The sequence below is a fragment of the Pristiophorus japonicus genome, chromosome 9, assembly GCF_044704955.1.
Source record: "Pristiophorus japonicus isolate sPriJap1 chromosome 9, sPriJap1.hap1, whole genome shotgun sequence".
NCBI lineage: Eukaryota > Metazoa > Chordata > Chondrichthyes > Pristiophoridae > Pristiophorus > Pristiophorus japonicus.
This window is the reverse complement of record NC_091985.1, coordinates 218,537,264-218,558,344: the sequence shown is the minus strand read 5'-3', so window position 1 is coordinate 218,558,344 and position 21,081 is coordinate 218,537,264. Positions and strand designations below refer to the sequence as shown.

The following is a 21,081-nucleotide window of genomic DNA, read 5'->3' as shown; positions in this document are numbered from 1 at the left end:
CTATGGGAAGGAGTTTAAGCCAATTGAGTCCGGTTGATGCTACCAGTTTTGCAAGCTTGGTTTTAAGAGTTTGATTAGCACGTTCAACTAATCCCGCAGCTTGGGGTCGGTAGGCACAATGCAGCTGCTGGTTAATGCGCTTCTGGGAACAGAATTCTTTGTTAACTTGGCCAATAAAGTGAGGGCCATTATCAGAACTCAGTCAAGCTGGGATACCATATCTAGGAACAATTTCCCTCATTAACACTTTAACAACAGTTTGAGCTTTATTAACCAGGGTAGGGTAAGCTTCGATCCATTTGCTAAACACATCTACTATTACTAACACATATTTGTAGCACTGAACTCTTTGCAACTCAATGCAGTCCAACTGCAAGGTCTCAAAGGGACTTTCTGGTAGGGGCGTCTTACCCCAATCACAGGGGACTCCCTTCCCTGGATTATGCTGTTGGCAAACAAGGCAGCGACTACAATGTTCTGGGCCAGCGCCTGGAGTCTAGGGTGCCACCAAATGGCCAAAAGCGTGTCACTTGTTGTCCTTGCTCCACAATGAGTAGCAAAGTGCATACATTCAATAACCCCTAGGGCCAACTTGTCAGACATGCAAGTCTGTTCCGCAGGAGTGGTCCAGAGTTTAGAGACATTGTCATAAGTACATCCATAATCTTTCCACAACAGTTTATCTTTTTCAGGAGCGTCCTCCTGTGCTTTAATGACATCTTGGATGGTTAGCTTTGGTTTTTCCGAGGCTAACTTATCCTTTGCAAGGTTTTAGTCTGACTCATCTTTTATCCATGCATGTCGAGGTCACTCCATGAAATTGGAGGTCAGGGTTAGGTTGGGTTTATGGATTCCCTAAGTGGGGTACATTGGCTCTTTTGCCACAGGTGATGGTGCTATGGCTGTGCACTGTACTATCTGTATCTGTCTAGTCCTGTTTTTTTAAATCTCTTTCAGCTTATTTATCTTAGCCTTTTAACTCTTGAATTTGTTTTGTTTGAGTATCTATTTCTTTATTGTATCAGGCAAGTATTATTACATAAGCTAGTTCTACTTTATTCTGACTATCCCACCATTTCCTTTATCTGTCAGGTGAGTCTTTATTCTATTAAGAAATCCAAATTAATAATGTTCAGTATAAAACGGCTGTCAATGGAAAGGGTTAATTCCTTTACGGGTTTGTAAGACGAGCTGATGTAATTACGTGACTTCACGTAATCATCTGGAAAAAAAAGTCTTTGTGCCTTCAAAACTTGCTTAGAAATTAGGAATCCGTTAAACAGCAGAAATCATTAGTAAAGCCGTCATAATAAAAGTCTTCTCATCAGGAATGGCAGTATTTTAGATTAAACTCCAATTTTTTTAACTCCTAATTCAAGTACTTGCCAAAGATTTTTTTTTAAATTGATTTAAAACGAGACCACACATTTTTAATAGCATTTGTTTAATTCAATTTCGTCATCAGCCTCGGTCAATGCAAAGCCAACCATTTGACTACGTAGTCTATCAATACCTTTCTCAGAGGTCCCAGTGGATCTCTTAGTACGTTTCTCGTGCGCGCATTTTTTTTAAGACGTCTACGGTTTTAACATGTCCTCCTTCTGTCAATGAGAATCCTAATTTAGTGGCGTTTTCCTGCCAACTTGACCGAAGTGATGCATCTTTTCAAACTGCAGTGGAACTTTCTCATAATTTAAAATCATTGTCAATGGAGAGTGTCTTTTACCTCTTCCAAAAATTTTTCAATTAAGCCAATATCTTTTTCACGGCAAATATCAGCTAGTATTTAGTAAGTTATGTCCTTTTCCATCTCGGAACACTTTTTTTTCCTTTCAGCATCTATTTAGTAAGTTACGTCTTTTTTTTTTAAAGATCTCCTTTCTTCAAATTAGGTTTTGTATTTGTTTTCTTTCAAGGTTGCGTCTTTTTTTTCCGTCTTTTCCATAACTAGAGGGAAGATTGGCACGTAGGCTGAGAGAGCTGCTTTTCGTTATCTCAATTGTACCAGTTCAAGGTCGTTACCATGTCTCTTCGAAACTGCTAAAGCTTGCTGTTTTTAGCATTTTTCAAAAGTCCCTTTTACACCTTCGCAGATAGCTCGCCTCTCGCCCAGGAGTTTGACCTGATCCCTGAAGGTAGTTCTAGATTGTTTCCAAATCTTTTAGTTTTATATCTCCTATTTTCTTTGAGATCAGATTTAATATAATAAATTTTTTTTTGAATCCACCTCAGTATTTTGCTGTGCCTTCTCTGATTATCTCAAAATCCCAATTCAAACTTTGTAATTTCAATCTTTATTTAAAAAATTTTTTTTGAGCTTAGAAACTTTTTTTTTAAAAAAAGGCATTCTTTATCTAATTCCGAGACTAAATTTATGTCTTTCAACCCAATGTAATCAATCATTGCATGTTTTCTTTCGACAAGTAAGTGAGCGTGTCAAATAAATTATTTTTTTTTAACCACCGGGACCATGTATTTTTTTATCTTTTACTCAACAAACCTATCCTTTGTGCATTTCCTAGCTCCGTAACTTATCATCCGAATATATCCACACCTGCATTCCTAACTTAAAATGTAATTCAATAAGGTTCACACTCTTAAACTTCCCACATATAGGACACTACGAAGGGTTAAAAAAACTTTCACTCTGTTTGAAAAAGTGGGTGGAGCTAAAACAAACCACAACTCCCCGGTTTCCCAAACAGGCTTTCATTCTGCAATCAAAATTACACAAGCACTTCTCATTTAAAACAGACGTTCACAAAAGTCTCTCTTCTTTCCTATTAATTGTTTTGGCCGGCTCTATTTTTGGATCCATGATCTTTCAGGGAATTCGTAGTTTTATCTAAATTACCCATCCTCGCGTCGCCCCGCGTAGGATCAAGGTCCTGATTAGTCCCGGTGGTTTAGGTTATCTTATCCAGAGCCTAGGCGGACCAAGTGATATACAAGATCGACGCCGTACCTGGAATAAGTACAATTTTAAATTTACACAGTCCCACGGCTAAATTTTACGTAATTCCCTAACCTCCGCGTCGCCACGCAATTGTCTATCCCTCCGCGTCGCCGCGCGGTTTTCCTGTTCGCATCGCTGCGCGATAAGCCTTACTTAATTTGGTCTAGGTTCCAGATTTACCTATCCTAAGCCTTACTTAATTTGTTCTAGGTTCCAGATTTCCCTATCCTTCTGCGTTGCCGCGCGATTTCCCTAACCTTCCCTATTCTAAGTTTAGAAGGTATTCACCAGATTGTCCTGGATCTCGTTCAGAACGCTACCTGAGAACCAGCGGGTGACCAAACTTTCCTCAGACTTTTGAAATCGAAGGAAACTGGAGTGGTATTTAAAGTATACTCACTCCAGTGGCCATTTTCCTCCCGTCTCGTCCAAGGCTAGTCTGGCTCTTAATTTGCAAGTTTTTAGCAGTCGTCTGTTGAGATCCCACTTCTGACACCAAATGTAGATTCTGGATTCTTTTTCCTTCAATCTGTTTCAGCGAATACACTGAGGCGAACACCAAAGCAGCTTATAACAAAGCAGTCTTTATTAATTGTTTCACCGACCGGGACTTATCAGAACGAAGGGATGCTCTCCCTCAGAGTGCGCCCACTTCCCTCGGACAAGCCACGTTACAATGTAGGGTCGCAACGGTTATACACTTTCAGTACGTGATACAATTGAGAGACATTCAGTTCACCCTATCCTTTGTGATCCCTCCTTCCCTTTGTCCACTCATTAGCTGATACCTGGCCTTTCTTGCCCAATTAAATACGGGCAAGTGGTTACAGCAACTGTTTTTCCACAAAGAGCTTTCTCACACATTGCTTGTAAATGTTACAATTTTACTGGCGTGACTAGTAACTTAGACCTTGAGCAAGTCTGTTAATTCTGCTGATGTTGTAATATTTGCAGTCCGACATTCTTTTAGTTATTTTCCATTATTCCTTTGTTCACTTCACTGTCTCTATTGCTTATACATTTTCACACATTCACAGCTGCAGAAAACAGTATCTATCTCCGAAACTATACTGTTTCCTACCACTGCAGCATTTCTTTTTACTCCCCCCACTTGAATGGCCTCCTGTACCAAGGCATTCGCTCGTAGTCACACCCTCCTGTCCCTAACCATGACCAAATTTGAATTAATTAATCTAAGGGGTGTGACTGCCTCCTGGAACACAGGGTCCAGGTAACTCTCCCCCTCCCTGATGTGTCGCAGTGTCTGCAACTCGGACTCCAGCTCATCAACGCAGAGCCGAAGTTCCTCGAGCAGCCAACACTTACTGCAAATGTGGTCATCGTGGACCTCAATGGGGTCAACCAGCTCCCACATGCAGCAGCAGTAACACATCGCCTGCCCTGCCATCTCTAATGTATTTAATTAATTAAGTTTTCACGTTTTGAAAGTTTAGATTTTTAATCCCAGCTCTTAATTTAAACCAATGCCCAAGAAAAGAGAGAAAAACTGACCAACCAATCATTTCCCTGCTTTGCTGTGACATCACATTTTGAATCTTTTTACTTCTTATCCTCCCAGGTCACTTGGTGCTGTTTCGGCTGTCTGCTCGGCTGACTCACGCCCTTTGTAGGCTTACCGCTGCTCCCACTCTCGCGCCCTTTCCGAAGTCCCGCTGCTCGGCTGACTCACGCCCATTATAGGCTTGCCACTGCTCCCACTCGTGCCCTTTCCGAAGGGATGGGGGCAAGTAGGTTTTTCCCCTCGTGTTGGTTCTCTCACCACCTACTGCAGGCCCAGTCTCGTAGCTATGTCCTTCAGGACTCGGCTGGCTCGGTCAGTAGTGGTGCTACCGAGCCAGTACTGATGGACATTGAAGTCCCCCGCCCAGAGTACATTCTGTGCACCTTGCTACTCTGTGCTTCTTCCAAGTGGTGTTCAACATGGAGGAGTACTGTATCATTAGCTGAGGGAGGGCGGTAGGTGGGAATCAGCAGGAGGTTTCCTTGCCTATGCTTGACCTGAAGCCACGAGACTTCATAGGGTCCGGAATCTATGTTGAGGACTCTCAGGGCCACACCCTCCTGACTGTTTCCTACTGTGCCACCACCGGTGGGACAGGATATACTCAGGGATGGTGATGGAGGAGTCTGGGACATTGGCTGAAAGGTATGATTCTGTGAGTATGACTATGTCAGGCTGTTGCTTGACTAGTCTGGGCCGTCTCTTCCAATGTTGGCACAAGTCCCCAGATGTTGATGAGAAAGACTGGGCTGGGTGGGCCATTGTCAGGTCCGTAGCCGGTGCGGAGGTCGATGCCAGGTGGTCCGTCCGGTTTTATTCTTATTGTTTTTCGTAGCGGTGGATCAATTGATGAATCAATATGATCTTTTGAATGGCGGAGCAGGCTCGAGGGGCCAAATGGCCTACTCCTGCTTCTAATTCTTGTGCTTATTCCCGAGCCCAGATCCTCTCTCTATATTAAGAGCAATGGTCCCAACACTGACCCTGGAGGACACCACTATTTACATCCCTCCAGTCTGAAGAACATCCATTCCACTACTCTCTGTTTTCTGCCCTTTACCCAACTTCCTCTCCGCGCGGCCCCACTCCCTTTAATACTGTGAGCCTTAATTTGATCAACAAGCCTCCTGTCCGGCACCTTATCAAACACCTTTTGACAATCCATCTACACAACATCCACTGCATTTCCTTTCTCACTGCACTGTTATTTCCTGCAATAATCCCTGCTGTCTGTCCTGAATCAATCCATTTCACTACCAAATGTTGCGACGTTTACTTCTGTAGCCAGAATCCCCCGCGCAGGGGTAAAGTGCTCTATCAATGACACCAGGAGCCCAGACACGGGACCGGGCTGTGCTCTGAGCAGGCGCAGTGCCAGTGGTGGAGGTGGTCTGAGGCAGAAGAGACGTTCCACGAGTCGGTAGGAACTTGTGTGCTCAGTGGAGGAATTAGACCCCTGGGTGGGCTTGGGCAGCTTCATAAACACCTGGTGTAGGCCCCAGGTCCCGAATATGAGCCCGCAGGCCCCATGTTTGACCCGCGGTGATAGACCCGACTGCTCGGGGTAACTAGCCAAATTCTTGGACAGGATCAGGGCGCCTGCGCGGCCATCTTGGTACAGGAGCAGAGGGCGGGCGGGGCTTTAGGGTCCCAGTGACCAGGAGAGAAAATCATTCCTCATTTATGCTCAGTCTGCACAGACTGGATGTAGAACTGAAGCCAACCAGAGAAGAGGGAGTGAGAAAATTGCAGATGGAAGAAAGAAATGATGGAGGTGGTGCGATAAGTTTGGATTTCAGCACAGGGTGGAGGGAGAGTGTGTGGGATGGGAATTTACAGCTTTGGGGGAACAAGCGAGGAAAGAATGTTCCATACAAAGTAGGATTGTCAATTTCTATCCTGCACTTCCAGTGCTGACTTTCGTAAACACCTTTGACAGGATATTAGAAGAGGAGGATTTACAGACAGGAAACTCGAACCAATTATATCAAGACCTGACAAAGTCACTCGCTTCACTTGACTATCATCGGCCTTTGAATGTGAAAGGAGAAACGTTTGTCTGCTCTGTCTGTGGGAAAAGATTTCAAACATCAGTGTGACTGGAAAAGCACCGAGACACACACACCCGAGTGAGAGTGTTCCAGTGCACTGATTGTGGAAAGAGCTTCAACCAGTTACACAGCCTGAAAAAACATCACACCATTCACAGCGGGGAGAAACCGTACACGTGTTCTGTGTGTGGACGAGGACACCTGGACAGACACAAGGACACCTGCACCATGGAGAATCCGTGGAAATGTGGAGACTGTGGGAGGGATTCAATTGCCCGTCTGCGCTGGAAACTCATTGACGCAGTCACACCGGGGAGAGGCCGTTCACCTGCCCCGCGTGTGGGAAGGGATTCACTCGTTCATCCCACCTCACTGAACACCACCAAGTTCACACTGGGGAGAGGCCGTTCACCTGCCCCGTATGTGGGAAACGGTTTGCTAAATCATCTCATCATCTGAGTCACCAGCGAGCTCACACAGGAGAGAGGCCATTCATCTGCTCTACGTGTGGAGAGGGATTCACTAATTAATTCGAGCTTCATGCTCACCAGCGTATTCATACCGGGGAGAGACCTTTTACCTGTTCTGTGTGTGGGAAGGCATTCACTCGTTCATCCCACCTCACTGAACACCAACTTGTTCACACCAGTAAGAGTTCTGACTGTGAAAAGAGCTATAAAAGCAGAAATGATCTGATGAAACACCAACGCACTCACACTGGGGAGAGGCCGTTCATCTGCTCCGAGTGTGAGAAGGGCTTCACTCTTTCATCCAACCTGCTGACACACCAACGCATTCACACTGGGGAGAGGCCATTCATCTGCTCCGAGTGTGGGAAGGGCTTCACTAGTTTATCTACCCTGCTGACATAGAAACAGAGAAAATAGGTGCAAGAGTAGGTCATTCGGCCCTTCTCGCCTGCACCGCCATTCAATGAGTTCATGGCTGAACATGTAACTTCAGTACCCCATTCCTGCTTTCTCGCCATACCGCTTGATCCCCTTAGTAGTAAGGACTACATCTAACTCCTTTTTGAATATATTTCGTGAATTGGCCTCAACAACTTTCTGTGGTAGAGAATTCCACAGGTTCACCACTCTCTGGGTGAAGAAGTTTCTCCTCATCTCAGTCCTAAATGGCTTACCCCTTATCCTTAGACTGTGACGCCTGGTTCTGGACTTCCCCAACATTGTGAACATTCTTCCTGCATCTAACCTGTCTAAACCTGTAAATTCCTGGATTCTTTTACCTCAATCTGGTTCAGTAAAATTACTGAGTCGAATACCTCTTGTGCTTTGAACAAAGCAGTCTTTATTACCGGCCAGTAAGACCTTTCAGACAGAAGATATATTCTCTGGATAGAGCGTACACACTCCCTACGGATAGGTGAAGTTACATCGTAAAGCGTTAACAGTTATACAGTTTTGAAATCAGATAAAATACAAATGGATTGACAGTCTAACTCAGCCACTCATTAGTCAATCTATGAGATGTTTTTCTTGAAAGCTCAAGCATTGCCTCTAAATGTTCCAATCTAGTGGTGTGACTATTCATATTACAATTAGATGTTATTGGCAGGATTAGTGACTTGAAACCTTGAGAAAGACTGTTAGCTATGCTGATGTTGCACTATTTGCAATCTGACATTCTCCCAGCTATTCTTCCATGGCTTATACATTTTCATATATCCCGTTTACTTTACTGTCCTTAATTCCATATATTCCGTTCAGATATCCACAAACCCATTAGAATTTTAAACGTTTCTATGAGGTCCCCTCTCATTCTTCTGAACTCCAGTGAATACAAGCCCAGTTGATCCAGTCTTTCTTGATAGGTCAGTCCCGCCATCCCGGGAATCAGTCTGGTGAACCTTCGCTGCACTCCCTCAATAGCAAGAATGTCCTTCCTCAGGTTAGGAGACCAAAACTGTACACAATACTCCAGGTGTGGCCTCACCAAGGCCCTGTCCAACTGTAGCAACACCTCCCTGCCCCTGTACTCAAATCCCCTCGCTATGAAGGCCAACATGCCATTTGCTTTCTTAACCGCCTGCTGTACCTGCATGCCAACCTTCAATGACTGATGTACCATGACACCCAGGTCTCGTTGCACCTCCCTTTTTCCTAATCTGTCACCATTCAGATAATAGTCTGTCTCTCTGTTTTTACTACCAAAGTGGACAACCTCACATTTATCCACATTATACTTCATCTGCCATGCATTTGCCCACTCACCTAACCTATCCAAGTCACTCTGCAGCCTCATAGCATCCTCCTCGCAGCTCACAGTGCCACCTAACTTAGTATCATCTGCAAATTTGGAGATACTACATTTCATCCCCTCGTCTAAATCATTAATATACAGTGTAAACAGCTGGGGCCCCAGCACAGAACCTTGCGGTACCCCACTAGTCACCGCCTGCCATTCTGAAAAGTACCCATTTACTCCTACTCTTTGCTTCTTGTCTGACAACCATTTCTCAACCCATGTCAGCACACTACCCCCAATCCCATGTGCTTTAACTTTGCGCATTAATCTCTTGTGTGGAACCTTGTCGAAAGCCTTCTGAAAGTCCAAATATACCACATCAACTGGTTCTCCCTTGTCCACTCTACTGGAAACATCCTCAAAAAATTCCAGAAGATTTGTCAAGCATGATTTCCCTTTCACAAATCCATGCTGACTTGGACCTATCATGTCACCTCTTTCCAAATGCGCTGCTATGACATCCTTAATAATTGATTCCATCATTTTACCCACTACTGAGGTCAGGCTGACCGGTCTATAATTCCCTGTTTTCTCTCCCTCCTTTTTTAAAAAGTGGGGTTACATTGGCTACCCTCCACTCGATAGGAACTGATCCAGAGTCAATGGAATGTTGGAAAATGACTGTCAATGCATCCGCTATTTCCAAGGCCACCTCCTTAAGTACTCTGGGATGCAGTCCATCAGGCCCTGGGGATTTATCGGCCTTCAATCCCATCAATTTCGCTGACACATCGAGTTCACAAGTGACTGCAGAGGTTGGATTCTGCTGTTACTGTTGCCGTTAATCACATCCAGGACTCAACCATGTTCACTCGGACAGTTGGGGTTTGTTGTCCCTGGCATAATTAATCCCTATAACTGGGCTGGAGTTTTATTTTCTGGATATCATAGAATCATAGAATGGTTACAGCACAGAAGGAAGCCTTTCGGACCGTCGAGCCCGTGCCGGCTCTCTGCAAGTCCCACTCCCCACCCTTTCCCCGTGGCCCTGCAAATGTTTTATTTCCGGTACTTATCCAATTCCCTTTTTGAAAGTCACGATTGAATCTGCCTCCACCACCCTTTAACGCAGTGCATTCCAGATCTTAACCACTCGCTGCTTTAAAAAAAAGTTTTTTCCCATGTCGCATTTGGTTTTTTTGCCAATCACCTTGAATCTGTGTCCTCTGGTTCTCAACCCTTCTGCCAATGGGAATATTTTCTCTCTACTCTGTCCAGACCCCTCATGATTTTATAGCACCTCTATCAAATCTCCTCTCAACCTTCTCTGATCTAAGAAGAACAACCCCAGCTTCACCAGTCTATCCATGTAACTGAAGTCCCTCATCCCTGGAATCATTCTTGTAAATCTTTTCTGCACCCTCTGTCAAACAACGATCAAATAAATCAGCTTTGTTTCCTACATACAGTGAGTCGATTCCTTGATTTCTCCAAGAGGAGACTAATTGATGTCCTGTTCCTTTTCTCCTTTGTATTTATAATGTGCCTTTCACGGCCTCTGTTTTAGTGATGTTGGTTGAGGGATAAATGTTAGCCAGGACACCGGAGAGATTTATTTTCTTTGAAATAACGTCATGCAATCTTTTAAGCCCACTTGAGAGGTCAGATGGTTCTGATTCTCAGAAGATCAAGATGTAGAATCAGTTTGGGTGGAGATAAGAAATAATAAGGGAAAGAAGTTGGTGGGAGTAGTCTATGGGCCCACTAACAATAGCTACACTGAAGGACAGCATATAAATCAAGAAATAATGGAGGCTTATAAGCAAGGTACTGCAATAAGCATAGATGATTTTAATCTTTATATTGATTAAACATATCAAATTGGAAAAGGTAGCCTTGAGGAAGAGTTCATAGAGTGTATTCGGGATGTTTTCTTAGAACAATACGCTGTGGAACCAACCAGGGAGCAGACTATTTTAGAATTGGTAATGTGTAATGAGATTGGGATTAATTCATGATCTCACAGTAAAGGATCCTCTTGGGAAGAGTGATCATAACATGGTAAAATTCCAAATTCGGTTTGAGGGTAAGAAACTTGGGTCTCAAAATAGTGCCCTGAAAAATAAAGGCAATTACAAAGGAAGGGTAAGACAGATAAGGAGTGGCAGACATTTAAGGAGATATTTCATAACTCAGCAAAGATATATTCCAATGAGAAAGAAAGACTCTAAGAAGGATGAACCATCCGTGGCTAACTAAGAAGTAAAGGATGGTATCAAATTGAAAACAAAGGCATATAATGTTGCGAAGATTAATGAAAGGCCAGAAGATTGGGAACTTTTTAGAAAATAGCAACGAAAACGGACGATGGAAAAAAAAGGGAATAGATTGAGAGTAAACTAGCAAGGTATATAAAAAGGAAGAGAGTAGCTAAGTTGGTCCCTTAGAAGATGAGATTGGGGAATTAATAATGGGAAACAGGGAAATGGCAGAGAATTTGAATAAATATTTTGTATCGGTCGTCACTGTAGAAGACACTGAAAGCATCTCAATAATTGATAATCAAGGGGCTATTGGGAGGGGAGAACTTAAAACAATCACTATCGCTAGGGAGAAAAGGTACTAGGCAAAGTAATGGGACTAAAGGTGGACAAGTCCCCTGGTCCTAATAGCCTGCATCCTAGGGTCTTAAAAGAAATGGCTGCAGAGATGGTGGCCACATTGGTTGTAACCGACCAAAAATCCCTGGATTCTGGAGAGGTCCCAGAAGATTGGGAAGTAGCAAATGTAATTCCCCTATTTAAGAATGGAGGGAGGCAGAAAGCGGGGAACTGTAGACCAGTTAGACTAATATGTTAGTGGGAAAATGCTGGAGTCCATTATTTAGAAAATCATAATGCAGTCAAGCAGAGTCAGCATGGTTTTATGAAAGGGAAATCATGTTTGACAAATTTGATGGAATTCTTTGTGGATGTAACAAACAGGGTGGATAAAGGGGAATCAGTAGATGTCGTGTATTTGGATTTCCAGAAGACATTCGATAAGGTGCCACATAAAAGGTTACTGTGCAAGATAAGAGCTCACAGGATTTGGGGTAATATATTAGCATGGATAGAGGATTGGCTAACTAACAGAAAACAGAGAGTAGGGATAAATGGGTCATTTTCAGGCTGGCAAACTGTAACTAATATGGTGCCACAGGGATCAATGCAAGGGCCTCAACTATTTACAATCTATATTAATGATTTGGATGAAGGGACCGAGTGAATGTAGCTAAACTTGCTGATGATACTTAGAAACATAGAAAATAGGTGCAGGAGTAGGCCATTTGGCCCTTCGAGCCTGCACCGCCGTTCAATGAGTTCATGGCTGAACATGCAACCTCAGTACCCAATTCCTGCTTTCTCGCCCATACCCCTTGATTCCCCTAGTAGTAAGGACTACATCTAACTCCTTTTTGAATATATTTAGTGAATTGGTCTCAACAACTTTCCGTGGTAGAGAATTCCACAGGTTCACCACTCTCTGGGTGAAGAAGTTTCTCCTCATCTCGGTTCTAAATGGCTTACCCCTTATCCTTAGACTGTGACCCCTGGTTCTGGACTTCCCCAACATTGGGAACATTCTTCCTGCATCTAACCCGTCTAAACCCGTCAGAATTTTCAACGTTTCTATGAGATCCCCTCTCATTCTTCTGAACTCCAGTGAATACAAGCCCAGTTGATCCAGTCTTTCTTGATATGTCAGTCCTGCCATCCCGGAAATCAGTCTGGTGAACCTTCGCTGCACTCCCTCAATAGCAAGAATGTCCTTCCTCAAGTTAGGAGACCAAAACTGTACACAATACTCCAGGTGTGGCCTCACCAAGGCCCTGTCCAACTGTAGCAACACCTCCCTGCCCCTGCACTCAAATCCCCTCGCTATGAAGGCCAACATGCCATTTGCTTTCTTAACCGCCTGCTGTACCTGCATGCCAACCTTCAATGACTGATGTACCATGACACCCAGGTCTCGTTGCACCTTCCCTTTTCCTAATCTGTCACCATTCAGATAATAGTTTGTCTCTCTGTTTTTACCACCAAAGTGGATAACCTCACATTTATCCACATTATACTTCATCTGCCATGCATTTGCCCACTCACCTAACCTATCCAAGTCACTCTGCAGCCTCATAGCATCCTCCTCGCAGCTCACACTGCCACCCAACTTAGTGTCATCCGCAAATTTGGAGATACTACATTTAATCCCCTTGTCTAACTCATTAATGTACAATGTAAACAGTTGGGGCCCCAGCACAGAACCTTGCGGTACCCCACTAGTCACCGCCTGCCATTCTGAAAAGTACCCATTTACTCCTACTCTTTGCTTCATGTCTGACAACCATTTCTCAACCCATGTCAGCACACTACCCCCAATCCCATGTGCTTTAACTTTGCACATTAATCTCTTGTGTGGAACCTTGTCGAAAGCCTTCTGAAAGTCCAAATATACCACATCAACTGGTTCTCCCTTGTCCACTCTACTGGAAACATCCTCAAAAAATTCTAGAAGATTTGTCAAGCATGATTTCCCTTTCACAAATCCATGCTGACTTGGACCTATCATGTCACCTCTTTCCAAATGCGCTGCTATGACATCCTTAATAATTGATTCCATCATTTTACTCACTACTGATGTCGGGCTGATCGGTCTATAATTCCCTGTATTCTCTCTCCCTCCTTTTTTAAAAAGTGGGGTTACATTGGCTACCCTCCACTCGATAGGAACTGATCCAGAGTCTATGGAATGTTGGAAAATGACTGTCAATGCTTCCGCTATTTCCAAGGCCACCTCCTTAAGTACTCTGGGATGCAGTCCATCAGGCCCTGGGGATTTATCGGCCTTCAATCCCATCAATTTCCCCAACACAATTTCCCGACTAATAAGGATTTCCCTCAGTTCCTCCTTCTTACTAGACTCTCTGACCCCTTTTATATCCGGAAGGTTGTTTCTGTCCTCCTTAGTGAATACCGAACCAAAGTACTTATTCAATTGGTCTGCCATTTCTTTGTTCCCCGTTATGACTTCCCCTGATTCTGACTGCAGCAGACCTATGTTTGTCTTTACTAACCTTTTTCTCTTTACATATCTATAGAAACTTTTGCAGTACAAAGATAAGTAGGAAAGCAAGTTGTGAGGAAGACGCAAATAATCTACAAAGGGATATAGATCAGCTCAGTGAGTGGGCAAAAGTTTGGTAGATGGAGTATAATGTGGGAAAATGTGAGGTAATCCACTTTGGTAGGAAAAATAAAAAAGCAAATTATTATTTAAATGGGGAGAGATTAGAAAATGCTGCAATACAGAGGGATCTGCAGTCCTTGTACAGGATGCACAAAAAGTTAGCATGCAGGTACAGCGTAATTAAGAAGGCAAATGGAATGTTGACCTTTATTGCAAGGGGGATGCAGTATAAAAGTAGGGAAGTCCTGCTACAGCTACACTGTTGGTGAGACCACACCTGGAGTACTGCGTACAGTTTTGGTCTCCTTATTTAAGGAGCGATATACTTGCGTTGGGGGCAGTTCAGAGAAGGTTCACGAGGTTGATTCCTGACATGAATGGGTTGTCTTATGAAGAAAGGTTGAGCAGGTTGGGCCTCTCTTCATTGGAGTTTAAAAGAATGAGAGATAATCTTATTGAAACGTATAAGATTCTGAGGGGGTTTGACAGGGTAGACGCAGAGAGGATGTTTCCCCCTGTGGAGGAATCTAAAACTAGGGGTCATAGTTTCTGAATAAGCGGTCGCCTATTTAAAATGGAGATGAGGAGAAATTTCTTCTCTCAGAGGAACATGAACTTTTGGAATTCTCTGCCCCAGAGAGCTGTGGAAGCTGGGTCATTAAATATATTTAAGGTGGAGATAGACAGATTTTTGAACGATAAGGGAGTCGTGGGATATGAGGAGTGGGCAGGGAAGTGGAGTTGAAGGCAAGATCAGATCAGATCAGATAAGCCATGATCTTATTGAATGATGGAGCAGACTCGAGGGGCCAAATGGCCTACTCCTACTCCTATTTCTTATGCTCTTATGGGGCCTCATGTGAAAGACGGCACCCCCGACAGTGCAGCGCTCCCTCTGCACTGCATTGGAATGTTGGCCTAGATTTTATGCTCCATGCTCTGGGGGTGGACTTGAACCCACAACCTACTGACTCGGAGACTACCACTGAGCCACGACTAACACCGCATTGCTCGGGATTATTTGAGTTCTCTTGCCGTCTGTTACTCCCACGGACAAGTCCGAGCTCCCCATACCTTCAAGAGCGCCTCTCCGAGCCTTGCGATCAGAGAATCATAGAAATTTGCAGCACAGAAGGAAGCCATTCGGCCCATCATGTCTGTGCTTGCTGGCAAAGAGCTTTCCAGCCTGATCCCACTTTCCAGCTCTTGGATCATAGCCTTGTAGGTTACGGCACTTGAAGTGCATATTCAAGTACTTTTTAAATGCTATGAGGGTTTCTGCCTCTACCACCCTTTCAGGCAGTGAGTTTCAGACCCCCACCAACCTTGGTGAAAATATTTCTCCTCAAATCCCCTCTAAACCTTCTACCACTTACTTTAAATCTATGCCCCTTGCTTATTCAACCCTCTGCTGAGGGAAATAGGTCCTTCCTATCTGCTCTATCTTGGCCCCTCATAATTTTATACACCTCAATTAGGTCTCGTAAACCTCCTCTATTCCAAAGAAAACAACCCCAGCCTATCCAATCTTTCCTCATAGCTAAAATTATCCAGTCCAGGCAACATCCTCGTAAATTTCCTCTACCCTCTCTGGGGCAGTCACATCTTTCCTATACTGTGGTGACCAGAACTGCACACAGTACTCTTAACTGTGGCCAAAGTAGTTTTTTATACAGTTCAAGCATAACCTCCCTACTCTTCTATTCTATGCCTCGGCTAATAAAGGCAAGTATCCCGTATGCCTTCTTAACCACCTTATCTACCTGTCCTGCGACCTTCTGGAATCTGTGGACATGCACTCCAAGGTCCCTTTGTCCCTCTACACTTCTCATTGTCCTACCATTTATTGTGTATTCCATTTCCTTGTTAGCCCTCCCCAAATGCATTACCTCACACTTCTCCGGATTGAGTTCCATTTGGCACTGTTCTACCCACCTGACCAGTCCATTGATACCTTCCTGCAGTCTACTGCTTCTTCATTATCAAGCACAGGGCCAATTTTTGTATCATCTGCAAACTTCTTAATCATACCTCCTACACTCAAGTCCAAATCATTGATTATATATCTCACAAAAAGCAAGGGACCAGCTACTGAGCCCTGTGGAAGCCCACTGGAAACTGCCCTGGGAGGGTGTAGAAGGAGATTTACTCTGTATCTAAACCAGGCTGTAGTTGGCCTGGGAGTGTTTGATGGAGAATATAGAGGGAGCTTTACTCTATATATGTAGAGGGAACTTAACTCTGTACCTTGCCCGTGCTATATATGACCTGGGACAGTGCAGAGGGAGCATTACTCTGTCACTAACCCGTGTTATATATGCCCTCGGAGTGTTTGAACGGTCAATGTGGAGGGAGCTTTACTCTGTATCTAATCCGTGCTGTACTACATGTCTTATTACATTAATATACTTGCAGAATTGGCATATAATGAATTTCAACACTGATAAATGTGAGGTATTACATTTTGGTAACAGAAATAAGGAGGTCACATATTAGTTGGAAAACCAGAATCTAAATGGGGCAGAAGAGCAAAGTGATCTCTGAATACAAATGCAAAAATCACCAAAAGTAGCGACGTAGGTTAATAAAGCCGTTAAAAAGAGCAAACCAAGCACTCGGGTTTATTTCCAGGGGGATTGAATTGAAAAGTAGCTAAGTTATGCTGAACTTGTATCGAACCTTGGTTAGACCACATTTGGAGTACTGGGTACATCTCTATATTATAAAAAGGATATAGAGGCATTGGCGAGGGTGGAAATTAGATTTACAATTATGATACCAGAAATGCGAGGTTATGCCTATTAGGAAAGGATGAACAGGCTGGGTCTCTTCCTCTTGAAAAGAGAAGGTGACTTTTGTTTTAATTCGTTCATGGGATGTGGGCTTCGCTGGCAAGGCCAGCATTTATTACCCATATGTAATTGCCCTTGAGAAGATGGTCGTGAGCCACCTTCTTGAACCGTTGCAGTCCGTGTGGTGGAGCTGCGAGGTCAGGGTGAAGCAGCGGCGAGAGATTGTAGAGGGACATGACCGTGGCCCAGGAGAGGTGTGAGTTTGGGGACCAGAAGAGACGAGGGCCCAGGGGCAGCACGGACCGTCCACACTGCGACATATGTGCGCATTAGGTCCGTGCAGCAGAGCTGGTTTCCAGTCGTTTTGGTTAATCCTTGCCACTGGACCAAGACCTAGCTCTGTCAAGCCCGTGTGGTGGCTGGTGTGCAACGGTCACCACACGTTAAAAAAAATCCACGCACAGGCATCTTTCAACCTTCAACATGTAGTACGGGACTTGTAATTTTAGGTCCTTCATTGAAACACCTGTGAACTTATTGACGTGGAAGCAAGTCATCCTCGATTCGAGGGACTGCCTATGATGATGATGATGAGGGAGGGAGTGCCAGGATTTTGACCCAGCGACGAAGGAACGGTGATATTCTTACATATCAGGATGGTGTATGACTTGGAGGGGAACATGCTGGTGGTGGTGTTCCCATGTGCTTGCTGCCCTTGTCCTTCTAGATGGTAGAGGTCACTGGTTTGTGAGGGACTGCCGAAGAAGCACTCTCATATCTCCACCTGTTTCTTTCTCAATTTCTCTCTCTTCCCCCACCTTGTTCTTTCTCTCTCTCTCTCTCTCTCTCTCTCTCTCTCTCTCTCTCTAATTCACATTTGCTCTATTAAGAACATAAGTAATAGGAACAGGAGTACGCCATTTGGCCCCTCGAGCCTGCTCCGCTATTCAATAAGATCTCTACCTCTCTCATTTCTCTCTGCCTCACTGTCTCTCACTCTTTCCACCTTTCTAATCTCTGTTTCTCTGTTCCTCTTTCTGCCATGCTCTCAGTCTACCTCTTTCGCCCCTCTCTCTTCTCTCTACCTCATTCTCTTCTCTCTTGCCATCCTGGCCAATACCTTCTCTTCCTTTCCTCTCTTTCTCTGCCTCATTCTGTCTCTCCCACTCCCCATTTTTGATTTAAGTCTCTCTCTGTCTTACTTACTTTGCTGTCTGTTTGATCTCACTCTATCCAGCTCTCTCTCCCTTCCGTGTCAATCTTCCTCTCACTCATTCGCTCTCGCTCCCTTTGTGCAGATTGGAAGGTACCAAATATAATCCCACTATTTAAGAAAGGAGGGGAGAGAAAACAAAGAACCACAGACCGGTTAGTCTGACATCAGTAGTAAGAAAAATGCTAGAATCTATTATAAGGATGTGGTAACAGGGCACTATTAAAAATAATAATAGGATTGGACAGCGTCAATATGGATTTATAAAACTGAAATCATGTTTGACAAATCTGTTAGCGTTTTTTGAGGTGGTAAAAAGCAGAATAGATAAGAGTAGTACCAGTGGATTTGGTGTATTTGGATTTTCAGAAGGCATTCGACAAGAGATAATTAAACAAAATTAGAGCTCATAGGATTGGGGGTAATATACGCGCATGGATTGAGGATTGGTTCTAAAATCATAAAATAGTACAGGACAATATAAACTTAAACCAGAGTGAGTAATAGAATAGGTTAGATTATAATGTGTGATGTTTATACCTATAATTATGAAACTATAAGAAATAACAACTAACAGCAGGCAGGGGAGTTTAGGGATAATGGGAAAATTACTGAAGAAAAGTAACTGCTGGGAACCAGGGAAAGTGTCCTTGTAAAGATTAGAGAAGTTCAGCTGTCTTTTCCCAGCTTCCTGCCCAAACCCAGCAGAGAAGACAAAGAAAAGTCCGGTGCCAGAGATGGATCACTGCAGGGTATAAAAGTGAGGGGAGACTGATGTAAGGAGGCAGTCGGGACTGGAGACACCGGAGATCAAGCTCAGGGCGCCCGAGGTTCCATCCAGCGGGCTAACCTTGTGTCATTTACTATGGACACGAGCATGGATTGAGGATTGGTTAACAGACAGAAAACAGAGTAGGAATAAACGGGTAATTTTCGGGTTGGCAGGCTGTAACTAGTGGAGTGGTACCGTAAGGATCAGGACTTAGGCCCCAGCTATTCACAATCTATATCAATGATTTGGATGATATCCAAGTTTGCTGATGATACAAAGCTAGGTGGGAATGTAAGTTGTGAGGATGATGCAAAATGCAAAGAAACTTCAAAGGGATATAGATGGGCTAAGTGAGTGGGCAAGAAGATGGAAAATGCAATATAATGTGATGTTATCCACTTTGGTAGGAAAAATAGAAAAGCAGAGTAGTTTGTAAATGCTGACAGATTGGAAAATGCTGTTGTTCAGAGGGTCCTGGGTGGCCATGTATATGAATCACTGAAAGTTAACATGCAGGGACAGGAAGCAATTAAAGCAAATGGTTTGTTGACCTTTATTATAAGAGGATTTGAGTATAAGAGTAAAGATGTCTTACTGCAATTACATACTGCCCTGGTGAGACCACATTTGAAGTATTGTGTACAGTTTTGGTCTCCTTGCCTAAGAAAGGATATACTTGCCATTGAGAAAAGAAGGTTCACCAGACTGATTACTGGGATGGTGGGACTGTCCTATGAGGCGAGATTGAGTAGACTAGGCCTATATTCTCTGTAGTTTAGAAGAATGAAAGATGATCTAATTGAAACATGCACAATCCTTACAGGGCTGGACAGGGTTGATGCAGGAAGGATATTTCCTCTGGCTGGGAGTCTAGAACCAGGAGTCACAGTCTCAGAATAAGTGATCGGCCATTTAGGACTGAGATGAGAATAAATAGGGTGGTGAATCTTTGGAAGTCTCTACCCCAAAGGGCTATGGATGCTCAATCTTTGAGTATATTCAAGACAGAGGTTGATACACTTTTGAATATTAAGGGATGAAGGGATATGAGGAAAGTGGAGTTGAGGTAGAAGATCAGCTATGATATTGAATGGTGGATCAGGCTCGAGGGGTCGAATGGCCTGCTCCTATTTCTTGTGTTCTTATAACATAACATAAGTGGATTGGAGTCACTGTTAATCTAGTGGAAAACTTGCTTTAGGTTCTAACCTCTGCTGCACCTCTGACACAGTTGACTACTCCATCCTCCTCCAACACCTCTCCACCAATGTCCACTAGATGGGACTGCACTCGCCTGGTTCCATTCTTGCCTATCTAATCGTAGCCAGAAAATATCGTGCAATGCCTTCTCTTCCCACTCCTGCATTGTTACCTCTGGTGTCCCCCAAGGATCTGTCCTTGTTTCCCTCTTATTTCTCATCTATATGCTGCCCCTTGGCGATATCATCTGAAAACCCGGAGTCAGTTTCTACATGTACGTTGACGACACCCAGCTCTACCTCTCCCCCACTTGTCTCGACCCATGCTTGGTATCTAAATTGTCAGATTGTTTGTCCGACATCCAGTACTGGATGAGCAGAAATTTTCTCCAATTAAATATTGGGAAGACCGAAGCCATTATCTGTGGTCCCCGCCACAAACTGTGTTCCCTAACCACTGACTCCATCCCTCTCGCTAGCATCAATCTGAGGGTGAACAAGATTGCTCGCAACCTAGGTGTCATATTTGACCATGAAATGAATTTCCAGCCACATATCCGTGGCATAACTAAAATCGCCTTTTTCCACTTCCATAACATTCCCTGCCTCTGCCCCTGCCTCAGCTCTTGTGCTGCTGAAACTCTCATTCATGTCTTTGTTACCTCCAGACTTGACTACTCCAATTCACTCCTGGCCGGCCTTCCACATTCCTCACTACGTAAACTTGAAGCCATCCAAAACTCAGTAGCCCCCCATGTACTAACCCGCCGCATCAAGTCAAGATCACCCATCACTCCTGTGCTTTCTGACCTACATTGGCTCCCAGTTAAACAAAGCCTCGATTTCAAAATTCTCATCCTTGTTTACAAATCATTCCATGGTCTTGCTCCTCCCTATCTCTGTAATCTTTTTCAGCCTCACAACCCCACAAGATGTCTTGCTCCTCAAATTCTGGCCTCTTGAACATCCCTCATTATAACTGCTCAACCACCATTTTCCAATCCTCTCTGGCTTTAGATATGGTGCTGGAGGACTACTAATGTGGTACTTTTGTTTAAGACGGGAGAAAGGGATAGACCGAGTAATTACAAACCAGTCAGCCCAACCTCAGTGATAGGAAAATTAATGGAAAAAGTCCTGAAGGA

The 21,081-nt window shown here is 43.9% G+C and overlaps 1 pseudogene; it reads left to right on the top strand.

Moving 5' to 3' along the window:
* Window positions 1–21,081, top strand: part of LOC139273708 (zinc finger protein 721-like) — a 494,469-nt pseudogene that overhangs the window by 278,792 nt on the left and 194,596 nt on the right.